The sequence below is a fragment of the Fomitiporia mediterranea genome (assembly GCF_000271605.1).
Source record: "Fomitiporia mediterranea MF3/22 unplaced genomic scaffold FOMMEscaffold_4, whole genome shotgun sequence".
Classification (NCBI taxonomy): domain Eukaryota; kingdom Fungi; phylum Basidiomycota; class Agaricomycetes; order Hymenochaetales; family Hymenochaetaceae; genus Fomitiporia; species Fomitiporia mediterranea.
Window position 1 is genome coordinate 529,856 of NW_006760389.1, and position 16,118 is coordinate 545,973.

Consider the following 16,118-nt stretch of genomic DNA (forward strand, 5'->3'; position numbering starts at 1 on the left):
CATTACAATTCATTGAATACATTATGATAACCTTACATTATAAGCTAAAGTATTATACTTAGATTATAACTTTGAAGACAGACTAAAATTCACCTTGTAAAAGATTTTATATTGTTTGTATAAGGCATTCATATACTTGTAAAAACTATATCAATGTGTTAAAAGCAATATAGACATGTCAGATTACTATCAACTGTATCATAAAGTAAAATAGTGCTTTCCTTTTACATCTAAATATAATATTGGTTTTGTTTTACAGCTTTGCTACTATTACAAACATCGATTACATAATCAATGCTGAAGATTGAGAGCACATATAATGATACTCTTACAACTGTCACTCTTTCTCTCTGACCTCTACCATCTCTCTAAGTCTAACCCTCTACTCTAACACTATGTTGTTAGTTTTGTTCTCTCCAGCCTAGTCCTCTACTTGTAAGTGTTCTCTAGCAGGTACTCTAAGTGTAATAACACAGACAATAAACATTGTTACAACTTGTCTCTCTGATCTACTGTTACAGTGCCTGTACAGAGTCTCAGATTGTATGTTGTACTACTGAGCTGACTACACTGTCCTTTAATGTAAAGTAGTAAGTATCCAGTCCACTTTATAATAGACTGTACAATAGTTACTTATTCCTCTCCTCCCAACTTTTTGTCTCCCTTCCATTCCTTCTACTCCTTGTCTTACTGCTTATATTGCCTCCCCTTTGTTGACCTCCTTTTTTTATGTTTGTCTCCCTTTTTGAATTCACATTCACACATTTGTATTATTGACTAATACTGAACAACTTCTCTAATAACTCTATACATTTGTGTACTTCTTTCTACTCTGTAGTGTAAGTAAGAATTGACAAGTACATACAAGCATACTTGTAACAATGTTCATGTATGACTACTCCTATTGTACCACCCTCTCCCTAACACTGTATGTGTTCTACTCCTTTGTACATTCTATGTTTGACATTACTCTTGACAGGTTTGCCCTACACACATTTACATTCCTCAGTACTGTCTATAATACTATTTTGAATAAGGTAAGTAGTAGTTATCACTTACCCCTCTCAAGCTGAATCTGTTCACATTACCTACTTCACCCTCTCCCTTCAAGCTAGAACATTCTAGAGATACACCTTTACAACTACACACAATAACTAAGTTCTCTACTCTGACTATGTCTTACAATTGAACATGTATGTAATGTACACATACAGGTACAGCTTTGCTTACTACTCAAATCAGCTTGTTTAACACTCTGAATCCTAACCTTAGTACACTACTCACACTTACTACACACTGTTATAGTACATTCACCTTTTCTCTCTTATTATTACTTACTAATTACTCTAAACTTGTCTTACAGGCACAGCCTTAGCCTCTACAACCTGCTCAACCTTAATTTACATACACACACTATTAAACTTACAGGGACTGAGTGACAACCAAAGTGTAGTATTAAAGACTATATTAAACAGTCTGAGAACACATTCTTCCTCTTCTGTTATAAATACTGTTAGGAAAAGAACAAGGTAGAAACAGCTTATTATACACTATAAGTACTATGAGTGTCTCTTTATTAGCATCTACTACTGATTCTAATAACTATAGTGAATTTGACTAGCTCTCTACTAATAGTTCACTGTATAACTGTCTGTTTAGATATTTGTACACAAGGTGTAGTAGTGTGTACAAAGTAAAGATAGTAGACTTTAGTGATTTTAAGATGAGTGATTGTAAGGACTGGTTCAACTACAGACACAGTCATAACTGTTGAGCCTCTCAATACTCTCACTTTCTGATAGTCTGTCTGGATCTGGTTAAGAGATAGGTCTAACAATTAACACCTGTAATACACTTGTTTACTACTCAAGTCTAGTCTAATCCTAACCTCTACCTACTTGTATTTGTATTACAACAGATATAAACACTCTCACTCACTTTCTGTACAAATCTTGACACAGGTTACACTATGTATGTGTTTCAGTTTATTTTCCTTAATTATTGTAAATAATAATGTATTATACAAATATTTTAATATAATTGATTTTTGTTATTAAAGAGTTCTGATTTTGGTTACTATCAGATCTTCTTGATTTTATTTAATTCTTTGGATTACATAATCACTTTCTTTATGTAGTTAGTTCTTTTCTATTTAGAATAGAGAAGTAGAGTTTTGACTAGAGTCTATAACAATACTAGAGGAAACAAGCTTACTAAAACCTTACCTCTTATTTTAGAGTCTACTATAAGGGGTAGTGTAAGGGATTACTATATATAGTAGACCATACATAGAACCTCTTCACTAAAAGGGTGCAATGTCAAGCTTGGCTTGACACCTGGTTCACACTATATATACTGATAAATGTTTGTGTCCTAACATTACTCTCCTCTCTAGAGTTATGTGTCCTTACATGACTAGTATATAGAGTTTGACTCTAAGGGTTACTATTTCTAGTTTAACCTTGACAGTCTTTAGAGGTAGGGAGAGATATCCTAATATAGAGTTCTGGCCCCAGTATTCCAAGCAACTAAGAAATTCACTCCCCCCCTTTTTAGGAAGCTTATTCTCAGTCTAATACTTTTGCTCACAGACAACCCTACATTAGGATCAAACCCCTGACTGCTCTAAGCTTGACATTATGTAAGGGATTACTATATATAGTGGACCATACATAGAACCTCTTCACCAAAAGGGTACAATGTCAAGCTTGGCTTGACACCTGGTCCACACTATATATACTAATAAATGTTTGTGTCCTAACAGCTCTATCTAGAGCTGATTAATGGTTAACACTATACAAGAGCCAATATTAAGTAACTAGTTAATGTACAGAGTAAGAAGGAAATGACAGTACAGACAGAGTTTGACTACTACTGTTACAAGTTTTAGGTACAAGTAGAGTACTTGAAAGAGTAAGGGAAGATGTTAGTACACAAGTTAGACTGTGAGTTCTAAAGAGGGATCAGAGAGACACTAAGAACAAACCTAACACAATGACTAGAGATTCTCTATATAAACAAGAATGTAAGTAAGCTGTTCAAATTTGCTAATGTAGTCAGGCTAGTAGAATATGTTCTTCTAGTAGGGTAGACAGAGACAGTTTGAGACTAGAAAACAATGTTACTAAAGGAGAAGCTAGAGAAAGAAGTAGGAGACAAGTATGTAAAGATTGTAAGGAAGCTTAAAGAGTTACAAGCTTAAGTTAATAAAGTAAGCAAGTCTAGGAAGATACTAATAAATCAAGCACACAAAGGTAACAAACCTACTAATTCTGTAAAATCCAACCTGAAACACAAGAGGATCTATAACTTTTATAGAAAGTAAGAGTATTTTGTATGTGACTGTAGGACTGTGAGTGAGTACACTCAGAGAGGGAAGTGTATAAGGTTGGGACAGAAGATTGTGTTAATAAGTAGAGTATTTGTGTTAGCTAGTATAGAGAGAGTAATGTTGAAGAAGTATATAGACTAATATGTAAAGGCTGGAGCCTTACTTAAGAACACAGAACAGGTAAAGACCTGGGATTAGAGAGGTCAACCTAAGTACAGGAGCAAGTACAAAGATTATCTCTAAGTGTCTACAAATAGCCCTTTATATACTTAACTAAAGTCATGTGTGTAACCTCAGAGGTTACACTCTTCCCTACTCTGAAGAATTAAAAGGGGGGGGTAGGGAAGTGATTAATGGAGAGACAAAGGAAAGGATATAGTAAAGGGGGGGGGAGGTGAAATACAAAAGGGTAAGGACAGACAATAAGGAACACACAGTCACAAGTTTAAGAAGGCTTCAACTTGTTAAAAGGTAGGGAAGGATTAATGAAGAGGCAAGGGAAGTATAGTAAGAGGGAACACATAGTCACCAGCCTAGGAAGGCTTTGACTTGTCAATGAAAACATATAGGGACAAGGACTTTCAACAGAGTTGGTGGAAATAGTATCCCTAAGACAGATGCAAGTTGAAGCAAGCTGTTAAAGAGGAACACATAGTAACCAGCCTAGGAAGGCTTTGACTTGTCAATGAAAATGTATAGAGACAAGGACAGGGACAAGGAGTACACATAGTCAAGACATGAAACTGTACTGCTAGGAATGTGTGAATGATACCTAACAGGTCTAGTAAGTACAGTGTTACTATAGATAAGGAGAAGACAACTGAGACATTGACTAAAACACATGGTCAAGATGTTAAACAGTACTGTAAGGAACACATGAATGATACCTAACAGGTCTAGTGAGTACAGTGTTACTACAGATAAGGAGAAGACAACTGAGAAGGTCTTGTTTGACTAACAGTAGGCTGAGTGTCAGAGGTGATCTAATCTCTTTAGTAGTGTGAGCAAAAAGGAGTGTGAAAGTTAGAGTGTATAATAAAGAGAACTTAACAACTCTTCAGTTATACTAGCACTTGTTGCTTAGAGGAGGAAAAAAATGATTGAAACACATGGTTGAGAAGTGAACAGCTATCCTTAAGTGTGTGTTAGTACTAGGAGGAGTAGAAGGGCCAGGTTGACAAAATTGACACACTAATTCTAGGGGTGATAAGAGTACAGGTAGTGTGTAGGTAAAACAGAGCATGTAGAGGTAACAGAGGGTCTGTTCATAAGGGGGACAGGACAGGACAAGACAGGACAGGACAGGACAGGACAGGATAGGACAGGACAGGAAAGGACTGGATAATACTAGTAGAGTATAATCCCTAGCTAGGTCTGTGACTAAGAATGACACTAGTAGGGGCTTAATACCCTGACTAGGTCTGGGACTGGAGGTGATACTAGTAGAGGCTCTAGATGTCCAGGACTGGGATTGACACTAGTAGGGGCTTAGTACCCTAACTAGGTCCACAACTGGAAAAGGGACTTTATACTCTAGGAAACAGGAGGTGACACTAGTAGAGGCCCTATATGTCTAGGACTAGAATTGACACTAGTAGGGGCTTGGTACCCTGACTAGGTCCATAACTAGAAAAGGGGCTTTATACCCTAGGAAACAGGAAGGGAAGGGAAAGGGACTTTATACCCTTAGTAGACAGTAGACAATAACAGTAGACACTAGATAGTGACAGAGCAAGAGATAGTATAGTAAGGAATAGACAGTCTTGACAAACACCTTGACAATAGAGAGATATACATTATAGTAGGTATAACAAGCATACAACAAATACACTGTAGTTGACAGCTTGATTGTAATATCTGTTGTACTAAAAGTAAACACTATCTGTCAGTATAGAACCTGCAGCTCCTAAAGAGAATTATACTACAGTTCCAGATATTAGTAGTAGTATTAAGATAGTACTTTCTTGTACAATTTCAGGACTAGGACAGTAGGTCCTTCTGTAGCTTGTTTCTTAACAGTGTTCTGGTAGAGTAATTGTATAGTAGCTCCTAATATTAGTAGCAGTACTAAGATAGTGTTCTCCTCAAACAATTTGAGAAATAGGATAGTAGGGGCTTCTACAGCTTGTTTCTAGACACTAGCTTGAGATTGTAATGAGTGGCAGAAAGGTTATGAGTAAGAGCAAGTCTGTAGATAATCTGCTTAAAGTAGTACAGTAAAGTATATTCTTGAGTAGCAGAACCTTAATTGTAGACAGCTGACCAGACTCACAATAATGTGTAACACACATAACTCTAGTATGACTACACACACTCTTCTTGACACCTTCTCCTAGAATCCAGGGACCAATCTGATAAGGGTTTGCTAGGAGAGGGTAGTACAGTAAAAGTATATATTTGAGTAGCAGAATCTTACTTGTAGCTAACTGACAAGACTCACAATAAGGCACAATACACACAACTCTAGTGTGACTGTATACAATCTTCCTAACACATTCTCCTAGAATCCTGGGACCAATCTGATGAGGGTCTGTTGGGAGATCAAAGGTAGGCTAGCAGGTAGTAATATTCTCCCTATGAGCCTTCAAGAGTGAACAGGAATTCAGTATAGTATTTGTAAAGTTTGTGATTAACTAGAGTATTACTGTAGGGTACTGTAGGTGTACAGGAGATAGTGGACGTGTGGGGGGAAGCTGGGGGGGGGAGGCTGACAATCTGGTGGCACAAGTGAAAGATAGTAGATGAGAGGTAATCTCCAAATTTTGTAATGTTCAAAAAAAAGTGTAAAGGCCAGAGCCTCACTCAAGAACACAGAACAGGCAAAGACCTGGGATTAGAGAGGTCAACCTAAGTACAGGAGCAAGTACAAAGATCATCTCTAAGTGTCTACAAATAGCCCTTTATATACTTAACTAAAGTCATGTGTGTAACCTCAGAGGTTACATAATACTATAAAGATGAGCCTGTGTTCACAGTAGGCACAATTAATAAAGTAAAAGATAGGTTAAATACAAGTGAGAGAGAAAAGTATAAAGCTGTTCTTAGAGTGGATTTAGATACAGAGGTGACAAGGTTAGAGGAATGCTTGAGGGATGTAAAGAGACAAAGAGAGGAGGTAAGGACTATGAAGGCTAACACAAAGCCAGTTAAAGTCAGACTAAAGTAAAGTACTAAGTTAAGTAAGATTATTAAGCAGGTCTTAGACTGGATAATAGACAGTGTTGTTACATTAACACACTATAAGTTGTTTGTGATAGCTCTAGAGCTTGAGTGCTAGTATACAGTTAAGCTTATAAGGACAACTCAGATGTGTAATAAAATGCTAAACAAGGCTAGAAGTAGACCTGTAAAGATAGAGGAGGGAGAGACAAGTGAGGAAGTAAGGACTAATAGTAGGAAAGATTAGTACACAGGTACAAGTATTGTATATAAAGACAACAAAGTACAGTCAAGCTTAGTAGTAGAGCTGAGAACAAGCAGATTGTGTAGAAAAGTAGTAGATTATATCAGATTGAGTCAGATTCAAGATAAAGAGTAAGAACAAGAGTAGAGTAGAGGAGCAAGTATAGTAAACAAGGCTGGAAGTGTACTAGTAAGGATGAGGGAGAATAGTGTGATAGATGAGTAGTAGAGGCTGTTACAAAGAGTAGTAGTAAGCTAGATAAACAAGGTTGGAATTGTATCTGTAAGGATCAAGTACTGAGATAATAAGAATCAGTCAAGCCTAGTAAGAATACTAAGTATGAGCAGATTATGTAGGAGGATATTAGAAGCTGTTGAATCAGAGTAGTGTCAAGTGAGGGAGTGTCAGATAGGTACTCTAGTCAGTAACAATAAGGCTAAAAGTGTACTAGTCAGACTAGTAACAGTAAAGCTAAACAACAAATTAGAAACTGAGAGCTTACTAGACTAGAGAGCCATTATAAATATTTTAACAAGTGTAGCAGGAGTGCCCCAAGTACTCTCTCTTATTGAGACATCAAGCAAGTATCTACCTTATATACTACATAGTGAGGTCTGATAATCTGAGACATTCCAAGTGTAGTAATTCTACATAAGGCAATTAGGGATTTCCTAATCCAGAGCACAATCTAATACTCCCCTTCAAGCATTAATTAAGAACTAAGACTGTATGCCTAATAGTTTGTTTAGATGCTTGATCTGCAGGACGTGGAGAGCCTTTGTAAGGATGTCTGCTAATTGGTTCTGTAATTGAACATAGCATACATTAATGTATTCGTTTTGAATGTAACATTACACAAAGTCTTTTTGTAAATCAAGATGTTTAGTGTGAGTGTTATACATTATTTTGTCAGACTTTACAGTCTTTATTACACCTTGATTATTGTAATAAATCATAATGGGTGCTGATTCAGTCTGTAGTACTTCTTCAGCAAATTGTTTGAGCCAAATGGCTTCTTGAGTAGCATATGCCAGCACTTACAACTCTGCTTTGTAAACAGATAGTAGTACCAGGTTTTGCTGTTTGCTTGACCAAGATATGGTTGATTTAGCTAATTGAAAGATGTAGCCATTTATTACTTTATGTCCTTCTGTCATTTGTCTGTCTGCATCACAATAGCCTTATAGTTTTAAGGTGTTTGTGCTTCCAAGTTGAAGCCAACAATTCATTGTATATTTTAAATACACAAAGTAATGTTTCACTGCTTTGTAGTAATGTGTTTAGGGCTTTTGTAAGTAGCATGCTAATTGCCCAGTAATATAGGATATGTCTGGCTGTGTGCAGTCTGCAACATATCTTAACAATCCTACCATATTCATGTATGGCATCATTTCATTATTACTTTCGTTTGTATTGTACATATTGTTTGTATTGTTAGATAGATCTATTCCAGGAGTAATAGGCGTTTGTAGTGCCTTTTCGTTTTCAAAGTGGTAACGCTTGATTATACTTTCAATATAATGCTTTTGCTATAAGCTAATTGTTTGTTGAGGTCTATCTCAGCTTATTTCAATACCAAGTAACCAATGTATTTTGTTACCATCAGTAAATGTAATGTGTTGTCTTAATGCATGTTTAAATACTGTTATTATAGTGATAGTTTTGCTAATAATTGTAATATTGTTGATGTGCATAAATGTTACAAGAATTGTTTTATTATTTTGTTTCTTGTAAAATACAGTGTGATTGTAATTAGCTTGTTCTAATCCAATCTTAAGTAGTAGTTCAGTAATCTTCTTGTACCATTGTCTACCTGCTTGTTTCAATCTGTATAATGCTTTATTTAAGTGTAATGCCTGTCTAGGTTTAATATCTGTAAGTAGCCTGCCTGGCAGCAGTTTCACATAAATGAGTTCGTCCTCATTTAATTCTCTGTAAAGATATGCAGATTTTACATCTATCTAATGTATTTTGTAGTTCTTAGATGCTGCCCAAGATAACAATAATTGTACTGTTGATAGTTTTGTTACTGGAGCAAATAAGTCATCAGAATAGAAGTCTATTCCATTCTTTTGAGTGTATCCTTACACTACAAATTGTGCTTTGTATTTGTCTATTTGGCCGTTAGCCAGTCTTTTGATTTTATAGACAAATTTCGTTCCAATTACATTTGTATTCATTGGGGGGATAGCATATATCCATGTGTTTCATTGTTGAAGTGACTGTATTTCATCCTTCATAGCTTTGATCCATTGTTCTTTGTCTATACATGTTATAGCATTGTAATATGTTAATGGATTGTTATAGACTTTGTTGAGGAATTTGTTAAATTCTGTTAGACACATAGCTAGGTTTATATTGTCTTTGTAATTTAAACCTATAGTTTGTTTAACCAGTCTTTGCTCTTGTGTAGAGCATTGTATGACAGGTTCTTTATCTTTATTATTGTTATTAGGAAGAGTTTCATTGTTGTTTAATGTATCATTGTTATGATTATTCTCCCCTTCAATCCTAGACATTGGTTTGTCTATGAATTGTATGTTGCATTTGACAGTAATTTTATTATCATAGCACACTAAGTGACCTTTACTGTTGTTATCATAACCTAGCCATTGTGTGTGTTAGCCTTTAGGTTGTAGTTTATGTGTTTGTTCGTTCTGTATAATATAATATGTGCTGAATTCTTGTATATTATCTATTTGATAATGTTTGTTATACTGTTTGTAATATAGTGTTACAAAATTGATAGCAACTCTTAGCATTCTGTTATGAATAAACGTTTGATATTGTACTGCATATACTCAGAATTTCATAGGTAACTTTGCTAATAACAGACACATATGTATACTGTTAAAGATAGTCTTATACATACATTCTACAACTCTGTTCTGCTACAGTGTATTGTGTACTGTTAATCTATGTATTGTTCCTTGACTTTCAATGTACATAGTGAAGTCTTTACTTAGGAACACTGTATTGTTATCACTTTGGAGAGTTTTAACTCTTATACTGTACTGTGTAAAGAGTCTTGTTGTATACTTTACATATTCAGTGAAAGCATTGCTTTTATACTGTATAGGTAGCATAGTTACCTATTGTGTAGTATCATCTACAATAGTAAAAAGATATTCATACTTACTGTAAGCTTGTACTAGGGCAGGTCCCCAAATATTAATATGGAGATGATCTCCATAGGATTGTGCAAGAGGTGTTGTTTGTATTTTTAGTATTTCATTGTATTGTATGTTTGCTTTAATACAATCTGTACACTGTACATTTTTATTGTCTGTTATCCTTTGACTTATAATCTCAGGATACTCTTGTATGAGTTTGTGCAAGTAATCAAAATTAACATGACCCATTTGTTAATGTAAATCAACAATAGTGATTGTGTTAATAGATCATTTATTATGATGAGAAACTATCATATACAAGTTATTTTGTACATGTATTTCACCAATCTTTGTATGAGCAGGAGAATAAATAATACATTCATTGTTTGTTTTCATTAAAACATATCCTGCTTTGCATAATAGTGCTTTACTAACAAGTGTGAAGTTCAGATTAGGATGATAGTATACGTTTTGTAGTGAAATCATATTCACCTTTGTATGCTCATTAGCTTTGTTTTGTAGTTTTATGTTAAATGTCATTACTCCACATTTACTAAGTGTGAATAATGATTTATTCACAATTGTAATGTTTATTAGGGTTGAGTTCTGAACGTTTGTAAGACAGAACAAGTATAGAGTAGTGTGTACATTTGCACCAGAGTCCAATATATTAATACAATGTATTACTGATACAATTTATGCAAACTTTACAACACATACAAGTGTTAGAAGTCTCATGAAGGTGCTTTCTGAACAATACAATGTTCAAACAATGATGACACATGCTGTAGACATATCTACATTGTTTACAGTAAAAGGGTATGTATTACAGTTTGATAAGATGTTAGACAACATTGAACAAATCTACAGACAGTTGTCTACACATAATAAAGCCCCTAATAATGATACATACATCTCAGCAATTAACCTTACTACTCCTTGTGAGTATAGATGGGTAGTAACAATGCTAGACAGACAGATTACCTATTATAATCAACTACCAACAGTTACAGCAGCTCAGAAAGACGTTCTGACACTAGCTAAGTTGATACACAAATTATGAAACACATATACTGAGTATCATTCTCAGTACTCTCAAAAAAAATGAGATACTGAATGAGACAGCCTACAAAAGACTGCTGAAATCCTCTAACAAGCAAAACAACAGAAGCTCAAAAGAAAAAGTATAGGCAAACAGCTACTGCTTCTACTACTACTACTATACTGTCTCAACCTGTACTTAATGCAGCAGTATTCATTAGAGACAATAACAAAACAGTATTCATTAAAGACATTAATAAAACACTGATGCTAGAGTCTACAATTACAGAAGCCTCAGCATCAAGTTCTAGTGGCTTACCTGTTCAATCTGCTCTATCTGCTGAATCTAACATATTTTCAGTATTCAAAGTACAAGAGGATGGTGTCATACAAGTAGACAACTTCATGAACTCATTTGACAATACAAAAGAAGTCATTGAGGAGTTCAATTACAATCCAAATGTATGTATCAACACAATACATTACAATGATACTGAACTTATTGTTTTTGTTATACAATGATACAAAACATTGCCTGTACATATGCTAGCATCATTGGAGGAAGGGGGATTGTGCTCTAGATGGTCTAAGAGCATTATGGTAGTGAGTGTACTGTGTATGTACAAGTACCATATCTTGTATCCCTTTGTACTAGCCAACTTTTCTGTTCCCTCAAAGAACTTTGTAACATCAGAGTCCTTCATTGTAGTGTTAACAAAGGTATGCATTGTAGACAACATTGTAATGGGTTTGGGGGGAGAGGGAGGTCTTAGGCTTGGTGGTCTGGCAGGAGGTGAAGGTGTTCTGCAAGAGTGAGCGTGTAGGAGCATTTAATGGGCACTAAGGCTCATAACCTTTTAACAAGCATAGTAGGAGTGCCCCAAGTACTCTCTCTTATTGAGACATCAAGCAAGTATCTACCTTATATACTACATAGTAAGGTCTGATAATCTGAGACATTCCAAGTGTAGTAATTCTACATAAGGCAATTAGGGATTTCCTAATCCAGAGTGCAATCTAATAAAATATAATGTACAAAAATGTTTAGAAACACTTGAGAGTACTAAAGGAGCAAGTGTAGACAAACCTTAGGCTAGCAAATACAGGATCAATTACAATTGAAGGTGTTATTCTAAGACTCAAGGTGTTAGTAGGTAGAATATTAATAGTAATACTAGTTTATATAGTAAAGGACACAATGTTTAACATAATAATCAGGAGGCTGTTCTTTATGTTAACTGAGTGTAAGACAAAGGATTTTAAGGACAGTAATCAGATTTTGACCTTGACAGACCTAGCAGATCAGAACCAGAAGTGTCAGGTTGAGACTCAAGCAGCTGTTAGATGAAACCTACTACTCACTACTACTACCATCTATGTTAGAGTTGGAGAGGATTGGTCTGGCAAGCCTTTAGCCTTAGTACAGGTTACATTCTCTTTACTCTAACATTCCCTTATACCCCTTTCTTTTATAGACACTCATTCTTATTTGAGACTCACACTCTTTGTTTCTTTATCTTACCTTGATTGATACCTTTTATTCTTACCCACACTCCTTATACTTACCCTTCATTATTACTTCTTAAAGTAAGTGACTGAGGACAGTCACTATTTAAAGCTTGGGAAGGTGAAGAGTTCTGATTTTGGTTACTATCAGATCTTCTTGATTTTATTTAATTCTTTGGATTACATAATCACTTTCTTCATGTAGTTAGTTCTTTCCTATTTGGAATGGAGAAGTAGAGTTTTGACCAGAGCCTACAATAATACTAGAGGGAACAAGCCCACCAAAACCTTGCCTCTCATTATTTTAATAATGAATGGATGTAAGAGGAAATTATTATTATTATTAAGAAATAATAACTATTGTTGATCTCAAGTACTGGTTAAGGTAGAAGAGGTCAGTTGAGTCCACAAGGTACAGACACTAAGAGGGGTCAAGAGTGAGAAGGAATAGGTAGATCTGAGCAGAATGTATGAGTTCTGAATGTGACAATTAACAAGACAAGAGTAGTGTAGAATGATGAAGCTACACTTCAGAACAAGGCAATACAAGACAAGACAAGGCAAGATGGAATGTTAACTGAGGAGACTGTCAAACTACACACTAAGAGTCACAGTAGAGAGTAACTTGATTGCTCCAAAGTACAAATTACATGAGAGTATTTATAGAAATTATGAGTCCTTTGTAGCTACTAGTCCTTTGTGAACAAATCCACTACTGTCTCCTTTGTATCAACCCATCCAGGACTCCAGATCTGAGTCCCCTTTGTATCAATTGACTAGCTGTCTAAAGGCTCAGAGTCTTGCCTTTGTGAATCAGAACTAGAGTCCAGAACCCAACTAGTCTGAGTTGAGCAACCAAGACTATTGTGTGGGCAATGATGACATAATCGAAGGATTGCTGACATGAGGATGATACAACTTTGATGTGACTGAGCCCTTCCAATTGGAACATATTAGAATGTATGTGTTGTAAGAGTATAACATCTCCTGGGTGTTTTAGAATGTGACTGTCCCTAGTCACACTCAAGGGTGTAAATTTGCAAACTAGTGCACTTCATGTTTCAATCTTCTGCTTCTTTTTGAGTTTGTCCTTCTTCTTCAACTATGTTGTTGTTGCAAGAAGTGAATCAGGTCTACAACCAAGTGTAGGCCCTTACCTAAAGGATGTAGGAGTTGCTACAGTGTACAAGGATAGTGGATTGGCTATTAGCAGCAACAGAGTGGAGGGCAGAACTGGTACAGTTGCAGGTAAGTTCTTGGACATTGTATTGTCTCTGGGTCTTCTGACAAGACAGTACAGTCAGATTAGGATACACTCACTGTATCAAGTGTACAGGCCAGCTTTGTGCTTGCTACACTATAGTAGCTCATACTTTAACTTGAAACATGGGTGTTGTAAATCAATACAGAGTACAGTAGCCACAAGGATGCTCTAATTGGCAAACCACTTCAAGGGCATGAAGATGCTATGGCTGTTGACAAACCAAGCATTACTCCTCTGACAAAGTAGGTAGTAGAGGTTGTAGTTCTGAGACTGTCTGATGTGGTTAGACACACTGTCTAGGATGCTGAGACAGGTGCTCCTATGGGTGAACCAGACATTCTGCTGGGTTCTGAGCTGGAGCATGAGTTGTCTACATACTAAGTACACAAGCAGGATCAAACACTGGATAACAAGAGGTTGGACATACTCCTTTGTGAGTAGTAAGGAGTACAACTAGGCTGTCAGAATGATGAGGAGGACAACTCAAACAGTACATAGTCCCTTCTTTACTTATTAATGATTCGACTGACTACTACTAGTCACTTGATCTAGATGCAAATTACATATATTCAGGCAAGAGGTGTTCTGTGTTGTATGTATCAGACTTCTACAAGACAGACTGGGTAGTAGAGGAGGTTGAAAACAGGCAGGTTGAGTTATAGTTCTGGAACAGTTCTCTAGTGCCAGAGTCAGTACCAGACAGTAGCCTGACACCTTTGATGAGTCAGAGGTGTAGCAGCTGTGTCTGTCAGTATGTAGCATACATTCAAGAGTACAGTAAGACAATTGCATGCTTAGCATGCAAGAAGAGCAAGATCTGTTACTCTCTTACAAAGACTAGTAAGGTAGTAAGGGATGTACAGTCAAGGCAGGGGAGGACAATAGTGACAAACCTGTACCCTGTAGCTGGGCCATTAAGGGTGTGTCTGGAGGATCTGGGTAAGTCATTCCAAGATTAATACTGATAGCTTTTGAAGACAACATTCTTCTAGGTGAACTCTCAGAACACTTGTCAGACAACAGTGAGTTCCAAGAGGATCTGAAGCTTGAATACAAGCTTTGTGTCCTCAGAAGGCAGGTGGCTGCCTATTGTGTAATGTTAGATACAATGATACAGGATGTAGAGTAGCTATGAGTTAGGATGGGTGCAAAGGTGAGGCATTAGAAGGATGGACAGAAGGATGGACAGAATTAGACATTCTGTTCAGAACAACTGAACCAGTGTAAGTGAGACAGTCAACATAAAAGCTGCCTGTAGAAGTGGCCAAATATAATCCCCCCTCTGTAGTTTTGAATAGTATTTTCTGTATGTTCATAGTAATGTGTGATGTTACCAAAGCACAAGTGTAATAATTGTAAGGTAATAAGAGTGACTCAGTATTGATAGGTAAACAACAGAGGCAAGGCTATATGCATACTGAAAGTAAGGCAAACTAACAGAACAAGAACAGAACAAGAACAGAACAAGCACAGAACACAACTGAAAAAGAAACAGAACAAAAACAGAACCAAAATAGAACAAGAACAGTGTAAGAACAGAACAAGAACAGAACAGAACAGAACAGAACAGAACAAAGCTCTCAGTACATAACTTTGAGACTGTTGTGACTAAAGAAATGCAAAAGTGGTCTAAGGGCTGCTGGACAAAAACCTGTGTACAAAAAACCTAGTGGGAAAAAACATACTACAGGGAAAACCATACAGGTTTGAAGTGTAAGTCTAACTATAATCTACAATTAGTTAAAAGCAAAATCAAAGAAAAACAGAAGATAGAGCAGAATGGGATCAGAATGTTGTCTAGAATATTATAAGGGGTTAATAGAAAAAGGCAAATTCAAGAAAGTAAGGAACACATAGGTCTATAGTGGTTGGCCACAATTGGCCTTTAGTTGGAGTCAGAGTCCTCAGAAGGCTTGTCTAACAGTGGCAGGTTGTCAGTGTTATTGATTTCATTAGCTGGACCGAAGTTTTCAACAAGACATGTAACTGGAATCAAGAGCATAGTACAGGCAAAGTATGGAACCAAGCAGAACACTGTAATGTGAAGACAGGAGACTAATCCATCAAGTTCAGCTACAATATAGGATCCTCCTTGTGTACAATAGACTACTATGTATGGTCTGAGATAGCATGGCTTGGTTTTTTGTCTGAGATCCATTCATGATTTGGAGTTGTGTATGAGGACTAGTCAACCAGGTTCAAAGTTAAAATCTTTGATCAAGTGTTTGTGTGTTTCTTCAAATTGTCAGAGTAAAGTGATCCAGTCTACATGGATACATTCTGTGATAGCTTGAAGGTCAGCCAAACGTTTCTGTAGTTGATGTGCTCAAGTTGTAATGAGTTCCATTGTTGTCATGAGTTTGTCTGGTGCTAGAGCAAGATACATTGCTTCTGTGATATTGAATGAGAGAAGTGGTTCAACACTATGGACAATAAAATAAGGGGACATGCCAGTTGTGT